Source organism: Dipodomys spectabilis, unplaced genomic scaffold (genome assembly GCF_019054845.1).
Source record: "Dipodomys spectabilis isolate Male_0828 unplaced genomic scaffold, ASM1905484v1 ptg000003l, whole genome shotgun sequence".
NCBI classification, from domain to species: Eukaryota; Metazoa; Chordata; class Mammalia; order Rodentia; family Heteromyidae; genus Dipodomys; species Dipodomys spectabilis.
Genome location: NW_024870680.1, coordinates 234577 through 250457, shown reverse-complemented (window position 1 = coordinate 250457; position 15881 = coordinate 234577). Strand labels below are relative to the sequence as shown.

The 15881-nt window shown below is 42.9% G+C and overlaps 1 pseudogene; it reads left to right on the top strand.

Moving 5' to 3' along the window:
- The first annotated feature begins 3840 nt into the window (after positions 1 to 3840).
- On the top strand, positions 3841 to 12525 carry LOC122116861 (annotated as a pseudogene).
- Positions 12526 to 15881: the final 3356 nt, after the last annotated feature.

The window sequence follows — 15881 nt, the reverse complement described above, 5'->3', positions numbered from 1 at the left end:
ACATTTTATTCTGACACTGTGTGTTTTCTTCTCAAAGTACCCACAGTGAGAGGAAAACAACATGCATCAAAGTCTGGATAAAAAGGGCCAGGGCTAAGAGTTGAAGAGCTTGCCTAGCTTGTGGGAGGCCATGGGGCACAATACCACTAGAATTCACCAAAAAGAAACAGAATACTTTTGTATGCCTAATAAAATGTGTATCAAACCTGTATGATGCAAACAAAACTCTTTTTGTGCTGGTCCTGGGGCTTGGACTCAGGGCCTATTATTAGAGACAAAGAGCCTCAAGGACATTTCAATCTGGGATGGGTTCAAACTGCAATGCTCAGATCTCCACCTCCTGAGTAGCTGGGAAATCAGGCTGGAACCACTGGGACCTGGCAAACACATTTTCCACAGACCCCTCACACCCTAATCCTCTCTGTTCTCCAAAGCAAGATTTGTTGAGGTCCACACAGCCCATCCTATATTAGGCCATACACCCAGATCCAGAACTTAGCATTCCAAGCTTCTGAACTCTTCCCATTTTCTCATTGCAGCACCTGAAGTCAATGGAAGTCTCTGTAGAACAAAGGATCAGCATCCTGCAGCCTCTCCGCTGCTGAGTGGGATCTAGAATACGGCTGAGAAGAAAAACAAAAAGCCATCTATACCAGCTGTCTGCTCCCACCTTCTGCTACCCACCCCCCAAGTCCTAATGAGACAGATCTCAGGCCAGGCCTGAGGCAGTGATGCTGCAAGTGAGAGATTCCTCCAGGCACAAAGATAACAAAGGATTTTTATTGGTGGGTCTGCAACTGCCCTGTCCTGAGCTCTGTTAGAACTAGGAGCAACTGCAACCTGCAAGGGGCAGACTTTCGTTTTTTTTCTTTTCCCATCTTTCCCACGGTTGTCAGCTTTCTGCAGGCCCCTCGGCTCCCCACCAACCTCTTCAGCTGTCTGCTGGCCTCTCTGGTTCTCAATTGCCATGCTGGTTTCAGAAGCCCCTTCCCATGCCCATCAGCCTAGCCCCTCAGGCTTCTGAAGCCCCTTTGCCACTTGGTCCTCAGCTGAGTTCTGGCAGCCTCTGCACCGGCCCCCCATCAAGACATACCTTTCTTGGAGTTCTGTCTTCTGGGTCTAAGTCTCCCTTCTGGCGCCTCTCCCTGTGCTTTTTCTTCTCTCTACACCCAGAATTAGGCCCTGCTATATGGTGGACCAACCCCCTATTTGGCAGCCACACCCCTTATCCCCCTATGCACCAGCGGTACCACTTTTCCGGTGGCCTGCCCACCACTTTATCCGCAGCCACAGCCCAACCTCCTATCCGGTAGCCTGCCGTCTACCCGGGGGTATGTCCCCTTATCCGGCAGCCCTGCTGGCCTATTCAGTGACCCTCCCTCTGTGCAGGTGGCACCACCCCCTATGTGGTAACCCTATGCCCATCTCGAGGCCCAGTCCCCTATCCAGTGGCCTGCCCCAAAGCCACCCACTGTCTCACCCCTGTGACACCTCCCTGCCCACAGGGTAGAGAGGTGGGGCATGGCTGTGACATCAGCTCAGTGGGTCCTGTGGTTCTCACCAACTGTGACCTGCCTTGGAAATGGCACAGTGTAAAGACGCCTGCCCAATTTGAGGGAGACCCAGGGTCACACCACCCCTTCACATCCTCACTCCAGACAGAATTCCTTATGGATAAGACATAGAGGCTGGATAGTGAACATCCCACAGTTCCCCACCCCAGGCCTCCCTGAGGACATGGCAGAGCACACTGAACACTGAACAGACTGCGAGCAGACTCGGATCTGAGCCATCCAGGACCGGGAACGTGAGACCTGCCCTAGACTCGGATCCCGAGTCTGCCTGGACTGGAAACTGGCCCGGACATGAAGCAGGCCTGAACAGTGAGCAAGGTCCCACTCGAAGCAGAGCCCCAGCAGGACCAGAGAAGGCGTGGGCCTCAAAGGGGACTCAGACTCAAATGGGGCCCAGGAACAGGTCTGGACCTGGAGCAGGTGCAGACTTGGAGCAGGCCCAACTCAAGCAGGCCCAAACTGGTCCGTAGATGCCGGTCCATGGAGGCTGGTCCCAGGGAAGGCTGGTCAGGGAAGGCTGTTCCTGGGAGGCCTGTCCCGGGGGAAGCCAGTCGGGAGAGGCCAGTCCCAGGGAGGCCAGTCTGGGGAGGCCGGTCGGGGAGACCAGACAGGGACTGGAACTGGTGCCCAGCTGAGACGCAGGGCCATCGCCTACAGAGGCCCATCACAAAATGGAGGTGAGGCAGTTGGGACAGTTGGCCTTGCCAGGCTCTGCCCTTTGAGGGAGGCAGGAGATTGGACAGAAGAGGCCTGGGAGGAGCTGGAGCTGGGCCAGGAGTGGCCAGGGAGCTGTGCCTGGGGCTGGGGCCCTTTAAGGGGGGCAGGTCGGTGGTGGTGCAGACCTTGGGGGTTATGGGGCTCTGCAGGACTCAGGACCATCCCAGATTGCAACCATCACCAACCACACTGCAGCAGTCCAGACCCCAGGACCATGGACTGCTGGTGCCCCGCCCCCAGCCAGCTCCCACCCCACACACCTTCCCTACTCCTGCCCCCCCCCCCCCCCCCCCCCCCCGCAGAGCTCCTTTCCTCCTCCTAGCCTGTAGCTGCAAGTACTTCCTTCTGCCCAGGACACAGAAAAACTTGAAGCCCCGAGGAAGTGTTCTAATGCCTCAGCGCCCTGAGACAGATTGGCCTTTGTCTGGGCCTGCTCCAAACTTCAGTGCCATGAACCCCAGAGCAGTCTCGTCAGTGTCAGCTCAAGCCAGCAGTCAGGGCAAACAATGATCTGCTGGATGCAAAGAAGGAGATGGGGCCTTAGAGGAGCCACAAGGTCAACAGGGAGATAGAGGCTGCTGACAGAGGCAGGGACATTGTAACGGGTTGTGTTTCCAAAGTTCATATATGGATGTTCTCATCACCTGGTACCTATGAATGTGGAAATGAGCTCTTGGTAGATCAACTCCAGTTCCTGTTGTTACTGTGCCCAAAAAAGAGGGAAATTGGGTCCCAAAATGCACACAGGAATCATCCTCTGTAGAGAATTTCCTCTGCTCTCACAGGATCAGAAGCTGAGAGAAGACCTAGAACACATCTTGCGTTGTACCTCCTGAGGGAATGTGGCCCAGAAGACATTGATTCCATACTGCTGGACTGCAGAGCTGTGAACACAGATCTCTAAACCACAAAGAATGCAGTGGTATATCAGAGCCACACTAGGAAAATAACACACAAATGTTCTGCTCTTTCCTATACACACACACACACACACACACACACACACACACACACACACACACATGATTTTTTTTCGGTCATGGTGCCTGAACTCTGGGCCTGGGCACTGCAACTCAGCTCTGCATCTCAAGGTTGGCACTCTACCATGTGGACCACAGCATCACTTCCAGATTTTCTGCTTATGTGATGCTGAGGAATCGAACCCAGTGCCTCATGCATGCAAGGCAATCACTCTACCACTAAGCCACCTTCCCTGCCCTCAAACATCACTCTTAACATAAAACCATCATATGTAAACCAATAATAGTTTCAAAATAACATAAAAAGAGCTGGATCACAAGGATCATACATACTTTCCACTATCATTTGCAATATTTAATATTTAATGACTATCATGACAAAACCACCAGAATTTAGATACTCTGTATGTGCAAGATTGCTATATACTCTGAAGATCAAGCCTCTATTACCATTTTGCTAAAAAAGAAATTTGTGTTTTCTGATCTTGATTAAAAAATGAAGCAGACGTAATTCATCTCTAGAAGTCTACCTTAGCTTATAAAATGTTTTTTTAATTTGAATAGTAAAAATGGAAAAAGAGAAAATAAATCATCGTGGACAAACAGATGCAGAAAATTCACTGGACTTTCTGACCACTTTAACCAACTTGAACAGTTAAAAACACATGTACCCCTCATTCCCACTGGTACTCAAAATCTCTGGTTAGGCATTTCTGAAGATGAGGAACAAGCTGAAAAGAGCAAAGAGTGGTATCAATTGCAAAAAAAAAAAAATGGTTCCAAGCAAATTGCTTCTTTGGGCTGCTGAAAATAAGTACTTTTTTTTTTTTTGCTTTAAGAAGGCACAGACAATTATATAGCAGGAGAGCCATCGGTTTTATAGCTAGCAGATCTTTTCCCCAACCCATCCCCAACCCCCGTTTGAACCATGTGTTTAGGCTTACACAATTTTTTTTTATTGTAAAGCTACTATACAGAGGGTTACAGTTACATGAGTGAGGTTATGAGTATACTTCCTCTTGAACATTGTTACCCCCTCCATTGTTTTCCCCCTACCATCCCCTCCCTCCCTCCCTTCCCCGAGGTTCTTTTTTTTTTTTTTTGATTGTGATTAAATGATTACATAATTTCAAAGTCACAAGTTCATTCTAACTTCCCTGGAGCAAATTGTCTACCACAGTCTGTAATATATAACAGTGTTCACATGTTATATACCATATTTGTGATCAGCAGCATGGGGATATTTAGTAGTGGTTCAACCAGATGAGCGGGAGTTCTTTGTTTCTTAAGTCCTGTTAGTTTTGTCGTACCACCTAACCTTTTGGATTTAGCATCCACTTATCAGGGAGACCATGTACCGTTTGTCTCTTCGTTCTTGGCTTACCTCGCTCAACATGATTCCTTCTAGCTCCATCCATTTCCCTGCAAATGCCATTATTTTGTCATTTCTAATGGCTGCATAATATTCCATTGTGTATAGATACCACAATTTTTGGATCCATTCATCTGTGGTGGAGCACCTAGGTTATTTCCATATCCTAGCTATTGCGAACAGTGCTGCAATAAACATGGAGGTGCACGTGTCCTTGTATATTGGTTCCTGTTGTTCAGGGTAGATGCCTAGAAGTGGTATGACTGGGTCGTAAGGGAGGTCAATCTTTAGCTTTCTAAGGACCCTCCAGACTGCTTTCCAAAGTGGTTGTATAAGTGTACATTCCCACCAGCAGTGTAATAGGGTTCCTTTTTCTCCACATCCCCTCCAGCATTTGTCGTTGGCTGATTTGTGGATGTGGGACATTCTGACTGGGGTAAGGTGGTATCTCAGGGTTGTCTTTATTTGCATTTCCTTCACCACCAGGGATGATGAACATTTCCTCATGTGTTTCTTTGCCATTTTTATTTCTTCATTTGAGAAGTCCCTCTTTAGTTCCCTTGCCCATTTAGTAATTGGTTTGTTAGGTTTGGGAGGGATTAGTTTCTTGAGTTCCCTGTATATACAGGATGTTAACACCTTGTCTGATATATTGCTGGTAAATATTTTTTCCCAATTAGTTGGTTGTCTTTCTAGCTTAGTTGCGATAGATTTAGCTGTGCAGAAGCTTTTTATTTTAAGGTAGTCCCATTTGTCGAGTCTCTCTCCAACTTGTTGTGACCCTGGGACTCTGTTCAGGAAGTTCCTTCCTGTGCCTATTAGTTCAAGTGTCTCTCCTACTCTGTCCTGTAGTAGTTTCAGAGATTCAGGTTTAATGTTAAGGTGTTTAATCCATTTTGAGTTGATGTTGGTGCATGGTGATAGGCTGGGGTCCACTTTTAGTTTTCTGCATGTGGCTGCCCAGTTTTCCCAGCACCAGCGGTTGAAGAGGCTGTGTTTCTTCCATTGTATGTCTTTGGCTCCTTTGTCGAATATCAGCTGGCTGTAGGCCTGTGGATTTATATCTGGATCTTCTATTCTGTTCCATTGGTCTTCGGGTCTGTTTTTGTGCCAGTACCATGCTGTCTTTGTGATTATAGCTCTGTAGTAGAGTTTGAAGTTCGGCATGGATAGCCCTCCCATATTGTCTTTATCCCCTAGAATTGTTTTGGCTATTCTAGGTCTTTTGTTGTTCCATATAAATTTTTGGACTGTTTTCTGTATTTCAGTGATGTATGTCATTGGGATTTTAATAGGAATTGCATTGAATTTGTATATTAGTTTTGGAAGTATCACCATCTTTACTATATTAAGTTGGCCTATCCAGGAGCATGGGAGGTCTTTCCATTTCCTAGTGTCTTCTGCAATTTCTTTCTTTAACTTTTTATAGTTCTCATTAAATAGTTCTTTTACATCTTTGGTTAGGTTAATTCCTAAATATTTTATTTTTTGGAAGGTTATTGTGAATGGGGTTGCTCCCTTTATTTCCCTCTCTTCCTGTGCATTCTCAGTGTATAGGAAGGCAACTGATTTTTGTGAGTTTATTTTGTATCCTGCTATTTTGCCAAAGTGACTTATGATTTCTAAAAGTTTGGGGATGGAGTTTTTGGGATCGTGGAGGTATAGTATCATGTCGTCTGCAAAAAGGGATAGTTTAACTTCTTCTTTCCCTATGCGGATCCCTTTAATGTCTTTTTCTTGCCTTATTGCCCTGGCTAAGGGTTCTAGGACTATGTTGAAGAGGAGTGGAGACAGTGGACATCCTTGCCTTGTTCCTGTTTTTAGGAGGATTGGTTGTAGCTTTTCCCCATTAAGTATAATATTGGCTATTGGTCTGTCATAAATGGCTTTTATTGATTTTAGAAATGTTCCTTCTATTCCTATTTTCTCCAGAGCTTTTAGCATGAATGAATGTTGAATTTTATCAAAGGCCTTTTCTGCATCTGTGGCGATAATCATGTGATTCTTGACCTTGGCTCTGTTGATATGCTGGATTACATTTATTGACTTACGTATGTTAAACCATCCCTGTGTCTCTGGGATGAAGCCTACCTGATCATAGTGTATTATTTTTTTATGTGTTTCTGGATTCTGTTAGCTAGAATCTTGTTAAGGATCTTTGCATCTGTGTTCATCAAGGAGATTGGCCTGTAATTCTCCTTTTTGGTTGGGTCTTTGCCTGGTTTGGGGATGAGTGTGATATTGGCTTCGTAGAATGAGTTTGGGATAGCTCCCTCCTTCTCTGTTTCTCTGAAGAGCTTGAGGAGTATGGGTATTAGTTCTTCTTTAAAGGTCTTATAGAATTCTGCTGTGAATCCATCTGGTCCTGGGCTTTTTTTTGTTGGAAGACTTTTGATAGCTTCCTGTATCTCATTATAGGATATTGGCTTATTTAATTGGTTAACTTCTTCTTTGCTCAGTTTGGGTAACTTGTATTTCTCTAAAAATGCATCCATTTCCACCAGATTTTCTTCCTTTAGAGAGTATAGCTTTTGAAAGTAGTCTGTTAGAATTGTTTGGATATCTTGGGTACGTGTTGTGATGTTTCCCGTGGCATCCCTAATCCTATAAATATGGGTTTCCTCTCTTCTTTTTTTAATTAATCTTGCCAACGGGCCATCAATTTTGTTTATTTTTTCAAAGAACCAGCTTTTTGTTTGGTTTATTTTGGTTATGGTTTTCTGATTTTCTAATTGGTTAATCTCTGCTCTCAATTTGGTTATCTGGCTTCGTCTAGTAGCTTTAGGTCCCATTTTTTCTTGTTTTTCTAGCTGTTTTAGTTGCAACATGAGATTATTTACTTGGTCTGTCTCCATTCTCTTGATGTGGGCACTGAGGGCAATAAATTTGCCCTTCAAGACTGCTTTTGCTGTGTCCCACAAGTTTCTTTGTGAGGTGTTTTCATTTTCATTGAGTTGTAGGAAATGCTTTATTTCTTCTCTGATCTCTTCTGTTACCCAGGCCTTGTTAAGGAGTGTGCTGTTCAATTTCCATGTATTAGAGAAATTTCTGCGGTATGCTTTGTTATTGAGAGCTAGCTTGATTCCACTGTGGTCAGATAGGATACAGGGGATTATGTCGATCCCTTTGTATTTGCTTAAGTTCCTTGCATGAACTATGATATGGTCTATTTTGGAGAAAGTTCCATGAGCTGCTGAGAAGAATGTGTACTGTGTTGTTTTAGGGTGAAATACTTGGTAGATGTCAGTTAATTCCGCTTGAAGTATGGCCTCACTTAATTCGGTAGCTTCTTTGCCAATCCTCTGGTTGGTAGACCTGTCCTTTGGTGAGAGTGGCGTGTTAAAGTCTCCTAGTATTATCGTATTGGGATCTATTTTATTCTGTAAGTTTGAGAGCATTTGTTTAACATATCTGGCTGCACCGATATTTGGGGCATATAAGTTGATGATGGTTATATCCTCCTCTTGGATTGTTCCCTTTATTAATATGTAGTGTCTGTCCTTGTCTTTCTGTACTGATTTTAATGAAAAGTTTATTTTGTCAGATATCAGGATAGCTACACCTGCTTTCTTATTGGGGGAATTTGATTGGTAGATCCTTTTCCACCCCTTCACTCTGAGTTTGTATGTTTGGCTGAGAGGTGGGTCTCCTGAAGGCAACAGATGTATGGGTCTTGTTTTCTGATCCAGTCCTCAGTTCGTTTTCTTTTAATTGGCGAATTCAGCCCATTTATATTAAGAGAAAGTATAAGGAGATGCATTGTTGTCCCTGCCATTCCGTTTTCCTAAGTTTTTCTTCTTTCCTTTCCTCCTGTGCTTGCTCAGTTAGACTTTGAGTAATGCCTGTTTGGGGCAGGTCCCAGTTCCTGGTTGCTTTCTTCAGGTTGTGTCCCCCCTCTTAGAATTCTTTGTAATGCTGGCTTAATGTTTATGTATTCATTTAGTTTTTCTTTGCTATTAAAAGTTTTCAGTTCTCCATCGAATGTGAATGCTAGCTTTGCCGGGTATATCAGTCTGGGTTGGCAGTTATTGGCTCTCAGGGCTCGTATGGTGCTTTCCCAGGCTTTTCTTGCATTCATTGTTTGTGTGGAGAGATCTGCAGTGATTCTAATTTTTTTCCCGTTGTAGTATAGCTCCTTCTTCATTTTTGCTGCATGCAGGATTGTTTCCTTATTATTCAGATCCATCATTTTTGCTATAATGTGTCTAGAAGTGTTTTTCCTGGGATCTTGCTTGTTGGGTGTTCGATAAGCTTTTGTGATGTAGTTAAGATGGTCGTTTTTGAGGTGGGGAAAATTTTCATTGACTATCTTGTTAAATAGGTGTTGCATTCCCTTGCTCTGGAATTCCTCACCTTCGTCCACTCCGATTATGCGAAGGTTAAATTTTTTAGCATTATCTGCTTGCTCTTGAATTTCCCTTTGGTTTAATTTGAGTGATTTTTCCATATCTGTCACTTTTTGGTCCAGTTGGTGTATTCTGTCTTCTGTATCTGACACTCTACGTTCCATTTCATTCACTCTGTTGACCGTGGCTTCTATTGTGGTTTGCATGGTGGAAATGGATCCCTTTATGGATTCAATGTTGGTTCTCAGAGTACTGATCTCACCTCTCAATGAGGTGAGATCAGTATGCATTACCTCTAATTTGGCGTTTATCTCACTTCTTACTGAGGTTTGTGGAGCTTCTATTTTTGCATCCAAATTTTGTTTGATATCCTGTATATCTTTTGATAGTTCATCCTTGTGCTCTTTCAATTTCTGATCCATTTCTCGCTTTATTTCTTGAGTCATTGCCTCCAGCAACCCTTGGATGTAGTTTTTGTCTTCCATTCCTGCTTTGCTCCCACTGGGGCTCTCCCCTGTGTGGCTGCTGGCTTTTGAGGTGAGCTTGCTGTCCTGGGTAGTGGTAAACCTTGTGATTTTTCTCTGTGATTTTCGCATGGGGGTTCAGGAGACTGCTCTTCAATCTTGTTTTGGTGTGTCTGTCTTTGCTTGGTTGCTGATTCTGTATTGGTAGAGAGAGTCTGTGCCTGATCTGGATTCTGTTGGGAGCCTATTTCCAGCTGCTATTCTGACTTACTTAGGATTCTCGGCTCTCTGCTGTAGCAATTCCCGCCTTTGGAAGGGTTGAGCAGCCTAGACTGCTTGTGTTTGCTCCTGCGGGTGCTCTTGGGAAGATCAGATGCTCTGGATGCACTCTCCCAAATACTGGAGTCTGCTATGGGCTCCTGATGTGTTTTTGTTTGTTTGTTTTGGGCTGGTTGTGGGCTTGAACTCTAGGTTTGGGTGCTGTCCCTCAGCTCTTCAGCTCAAGGCTGGCATCCTACCATTTGAGCCACAGCCCCACTTCTGACCCTTTTTGCTTTGTTCAGGTGCCGGTCCCCGGGCCTGGTTCCGGCCCCAGCCTGGAGCGCTCTCGTTAGGCCTGTGCTAATGTGTATACCACCTAGGTTATGCAGCCTGGAGGACACAGTTCAAATTTCTTCTACTGTTGGTAGTCTTGATCCAGGGGCGCTGTTCCTGGCTTGGGCATTTAAGCTCCCTTCCAGGGGGGCTCTTGCTCTGGCCTGGCCAGCAGAGTGTGCTCCACCGGCTGGTGGAGCTCTCGAACAGTTCCCAGTTTTAGTGGGTCCTGTGGTCCGGGTGTTGGGGTAGGGAGTCTAGGTCAGGGTCTGGGGATTCCCTCCAGCTCTGGTCTCCCTTGATGGATTCACTGTCCCCTGTTGGGTACTCACCCTGTAGGTCGTCAGTTGTTGTTGCAATCCGAGTTCAGTTGGGGTGGTTGCGGGCTGGGTTGGGCGGCCCCCCGCCGGGTAGTTGCGATCGCGATTGGGCGGGTGGTCTGCCGACAGGTCCCTTTGTCGCGCTGCTGGTGCCGGGCGGCTTTGGCGGGATGGAGCCTCTCCGCTCCGGTGGAGAGTGAGGGGTGGGGGTGGGATCCTCGTGGAGACTCCCGGCTGGTAGGTTTCTCTGTTCCTGGTGATCCGCTGTTCTGCAATCCGGTACCTGGTGATCTGCAAGCAGCCCCATGTGTCTCTGTGTCTCCGGCAGCCCCCGCCAGGCCGGCTGGCCGGCGGCTTGGCGCACTGCCGCGTGGCCAGTAAAGGTTGGGGGAGGGGTCTTCGCTCTTCTCTGTTCTGAATTTCTTCTTTTCCTCTCTTTCTTTTTTTGTTATTTTCCACCTCTGGTTTTTCTCTGCGTGTTCGTCTTTTTGTTGTTGTCGGTCTCTTGGGGAGATTAAACGTTGGAACTCGAACTCTTGTTTTGGTTGGAGAGAGCTGTGGCATTTCCCTACTGCCCCGTCGCCATCTTGGTCCCCCCTCGGCTTACACAATTTTTAAACCTCTAGTTTCTTGTCCTTGAAGTTGCCATCACAATATTTGCCCGTTTATTCAGGTTAATGAGAATCAAATGAAGCAAAGTACAAAAAAAAGCACATTTTAGGGTATCTTAATATTATTTAAGGTTAATTACAAACCTCATAATCAGTTGTCTTATCATGTATTTTTAAATCCTTTATCTTTCAAACCAGTTATAGCTAATTATTATCTTCTAGTTAAGTATCATTTAAGATAGGGAGGATGTTAACACTAAATACCAGTCCTCACATATCCCTACAAGGAAAATAAAAGCATTTTACATTTTGTAGACCTTTTGAATGTGCACTGCAATGTACTAGAGGGTCATAGATCAAACTAAAATCCACTTCCTAAAACATGTTTATAAAGTTGAATTTCAAAGGAATTGAGTCCTTTAATCCCTGACTTTTCTTGTTCTTATTTTATTCTTCTGTTAAGAGAAGTGCCATGTATACTGGTATAATAATCCTTTCATAAAACATGAATCACTTTTTTGTAGAAGAAATGATTAAATATAGTTATACTCTGATTATTTCTCCTTGGACAAAATTTTGGGAAATAGGCCCTAATTGAACCTTAAATAAATATATGGGTTGATATTAGATAATCACATTCAAAAATAACCAACACATGTTCATTATGAAATTACTTGTCCTCTTCTCCAAATATAGAAGTCATAAATTGTTTTAATTTTAAAGCCATCTGGTAACCAATTTGGGGGGTTTGGCTTGTTTATTTTTACTTGACTCTAAAGCCCCAACTCGGGCTAGGAAAGTAGCTCAGTGGTAGACTGCTTGCCTTGCATGCTTGAGTCCCTGGGTTCAATTCCTCAGCACTGCAGAAGCAGAAAAAGCCGGAAGTGGTACTGTGGCTCAAGTGGTAGAGTGCTAGCCTTGAGATGAAGAGCTGAGGGGCATCATTCAGGCCCAGAGTTCAGGCCCCATGACCAGAAAAAATAGTCACAGGTCAGTTTAATTTTCTTTTTTGTTTGGAGTTCAATTATATACATTCATATGTATGTGTGTGTGTGTATATGTATATATGTATCTTTCTTTCTCAGCTTACTATAGTGCAGAGACTACTTTCTGAAAAGCCCACTCATGTGAATACTAGGTATGATGATGAGTATACCCCTCTTCATCAGGAAGCTTAGAGTAGACACTTAGACATTATTGGTGAGTTGGTGGCTCTAGTAGCAGATATTCATACAATAACTGTGGATGGCTGGGCGGCCCTGCAGAGTGCTTGTAAGTGGAATAACACCAGAGTGGCTTCTTTCTTACTTCATCATGATGCAGATATCAATGCCCAAACAAAAGGCCTCTTGATCCCCTTGCATCTTGCTGCTGGGAATAAAGATAGCAGAGATACTCTGGATCTCCTTCTGATGAACCATTATATCAAACCAGGTCTGAAGAACAACTTGGAAGAAACTGCATTTAATATTGCCAGAAGGACAAGCATGTATCACTATCTCTTTGAAGTTGTGGAAAGCAGTACAAATTCTTCTCTGAAGTCTTAACGGTTTGGTTAATGTTCATAAATTTCAAAAATGCTACTCCATCCTTTGTGTCGCATACAAAATATTTTCACAATACAAAGTAGACATCAGTGTCTTACTGTAAAAATTCATGGGTTCTCATGGTATTCTTCCAAGTGATTTGCCTGACTTTGATGTCAAAATGTATTCAAGAGTTGTTTGGAAACATCTTCAATTATTTCTATAGCGTTTTTGATTTTTTTAATTAGAAATAATTTTAACTTGTCTGTTGAATTGAGTGTTACAGGAACTAATGATATTTCTGGTGCTGATCTGAAAAAAGTTTATTTTAAAATAATATTCCTTGTTTTTAATTATTGTGAAGATACCATACAGAGGAGTTCCAATTACATGGACAAGATAACAAGTACAATTTTTTTTATTTTTATTATTTTTTATTGTGAAAATACTGTACAGAGGGGTTACAATTACATGGGCAAGATAATGAGTACACTTCTTATCAAGCATCGTAGCCTCCTCCTTTGTTTCCCTTTCCCATCCCTTCCCATCCTCTCCCCCACACCAAAGTTGTAAAGTTCATTTTTCCACATAACGACTTGTACATCTCATTGTTGCAAGGGATCCACCTGTATCCCTATTTAAACGATTTGTTTTTTCCCTTCCCCTCCACAAATTATACCAACCTCAAATTCAGTGAAAGCAGGGGTTATACCATGTGAAATGAAGAGTTATACCATGGTAAAATTTTTATCAAGCATTGTTGCCTCCTGTTTGTTTCCCCTTCCCATCCCTTCCCATACCTTCCCACAGCTGCCCCACCAGATCCTCCTCCCCCATCAAAGATGTAAATTCGTTTTTCAACATAAGGACTTGTACATCTCATTGTTGCAATGGATCCACCTGTATCCCTATTAGAATGATTTGTTTTTTCATACCCCTCCACAAATTATACCAACATATATACAATGAAAGCAGAGACTATACCGTGGGGAGTGACATAAAAGCAACATAGAAACCATCTTATAAATATGTTAGAAACTATTGCATAAAAAAACGATTTGAATACTTACCTTGGGATTCATTTCCCTAACATCAACTTATCTGATCTTTTCTGTTTCACTCAGACATATACTAGTTATTGCAAATAATGGAAACCATGGGACTTTTGTTTCTTTTTTTTTCTTTTTTTTGTTGTGAAAATACTTTACAGAGGGGTTACAATTACATGGCCAAGACAATGAGTACATTTCTTATCAAGCATTGTAGCCTCCTCCTATATTTCCCCTTCCCATCCCTTCCCATCCTCCCCCTGTTCCCCACCCAATTCTTCTCCCTCCCCCACCAAAGTTACAAAGTTCATTTTTGACATAATGACTTGTACATCTCATTGTGGCAATGGGTCCACCTGTATCCATATTTAACGATTTGTTTTTTCCCTTCCCCTCCACAAATTATACGGACATCAAATACAGTGAAAGCAGGGGTTAAACCGTGGGGAAGGACATAGAAATCAACAAAGATATAATCTTATAAATGTGTTAGAAACAATCACATGAAAGAAAACAACATTTGAGTACATATCTTAGGTTTCATTTTCCTCACCTAAGTTTCTTTGAGCCTGGCTTACTTCACTTATATATTATTTTTTTCCAAGTCTTTCCATTTCCTAACAAATGGGGCAATGTCATTCTTTATGATGGAGGCATAGATTTCCACTGTGTATATATGCCACATTTTCTTGATCCTTTCATCTACTGAGGGGCATCTGGGTTGGTTCCATATCTTAGCTATGGTAAATAATTCTTCAATAAGTATAGTTGTGCTGGTAGCTTTAGTATGGTCTTGTTTGTGATCATTTGGGTAAATGCCCAAAAGTGGGATTGCTGGATCATGGGAGAGCTCTATGTGGAGTCTTTTGAGGAACCTCCATACTACTTTCCAAAGTAGTTGAACAAGTTTACACTCCCACCAACAATGCAGTAATGTTCCCTTCTGTCCACATCCCCTCCAGCATCTGTTGTTATTAGAGTTCTTGATTATAGCTATTCTAACTGGGGTGAGGTGGTATCTCAATGTTGTTTTAGTTTTCCTTTCTTTTATGATTAGAGAGGTTGAGTATTTTTTCATGTGTCTATTGGCCATCCTTCGTTCCTCTTCAGAGAAGTTTCTCTTTAAATCTTTAGCCCACTTATTTATTAGGCAGTTGTTTCTTTGAGTATTTGTTGTTGGGGGATTTAATTTTTTGAGTTCCAGGTATATTTTACATATGAGACCCTTGTCTGTTGTATGGCTAGTGAAGATCTTCTCCCAATCCATGTGTTTTCTATTGATATTGCTAGCTATGTCCTTTGCCATGCAGAAGCTCAGAAATTTCATACAATCTCATTTGTCCAACCTTCCTTTCATTTGTTGTGTTTCTGAGTCTCTATTAAGAAAATTTTGGCCTTTGCCAAGGAGACCTAGTATATTCCCTATTCCATCCTGTAATGTTTTCAGAATGTCTGCTTTGACTCCGAGGTCTTTGATCCATTTGGAGTTGATTCTGGTGCAGGGTGATATATAAGGATCTAGCTTTAGTTTTCTGCAAGTAATTAACCAATTTTGCCAGCACCATTTACTGAAGAGGCTGTCTTTCTTCCATTCTATTTTTTTAGCTCCCTTATCAAAGATTAGATGGCTATAGGTCTGTGGGTTCACTTCTGGATTTTCAATTCTATTCCATTGGTCCTGAAGTCTGTTCATGTGCCAGTACCAAGCTGTTTTGATTACTATGGCTTTGTAGTAGAGTTTGAAATTTGGTGTTGATATTCCTCCTGCACTGCCCTTTCAGTTAAGGATTGTTTTTGCTATTCGGGGTCTTTTATTGTTCCATATGAAGTTTTGGATTGCCTCTTCTATTTCCTTGAAGAATGAGGTTGGAATTTTGATAGATATTGCATTGAATTTGTAGATAACCTTGGGAAGTATGGCCATTTTCACGATGTTGATATTTCCAATCCAGGAGCATGGGAATATTTGCCACTTTCTAAGTTCTGTTTTGATTTCCTTTTTCAGGTTTTTAAAGTTTTCATCATAGAGGTTCTTCATTCCTTTGGTTAAGTTAATTCCCAGGTATTTTATTTTTTGTGGGACTATTACGAACATAGTTGCTTTCCTGATTTCAGCCACACTTTTCTCATTGCTAACATACAGAAAAGCCATTAATTTTTGAGGGTTAATTTTATACCCTGCTACTTTGCCAAAGGTTTGAATCAGCTTGAATAATTTGGGAGTGGAGTCCATGGGATTCTTTAAATACAAGATCATGTCATTGTCAAACAGGGAGAGTTTTACTACTTTCCGTATTTGGATCTCCTTTTATGTTTTCATCTTGTCTT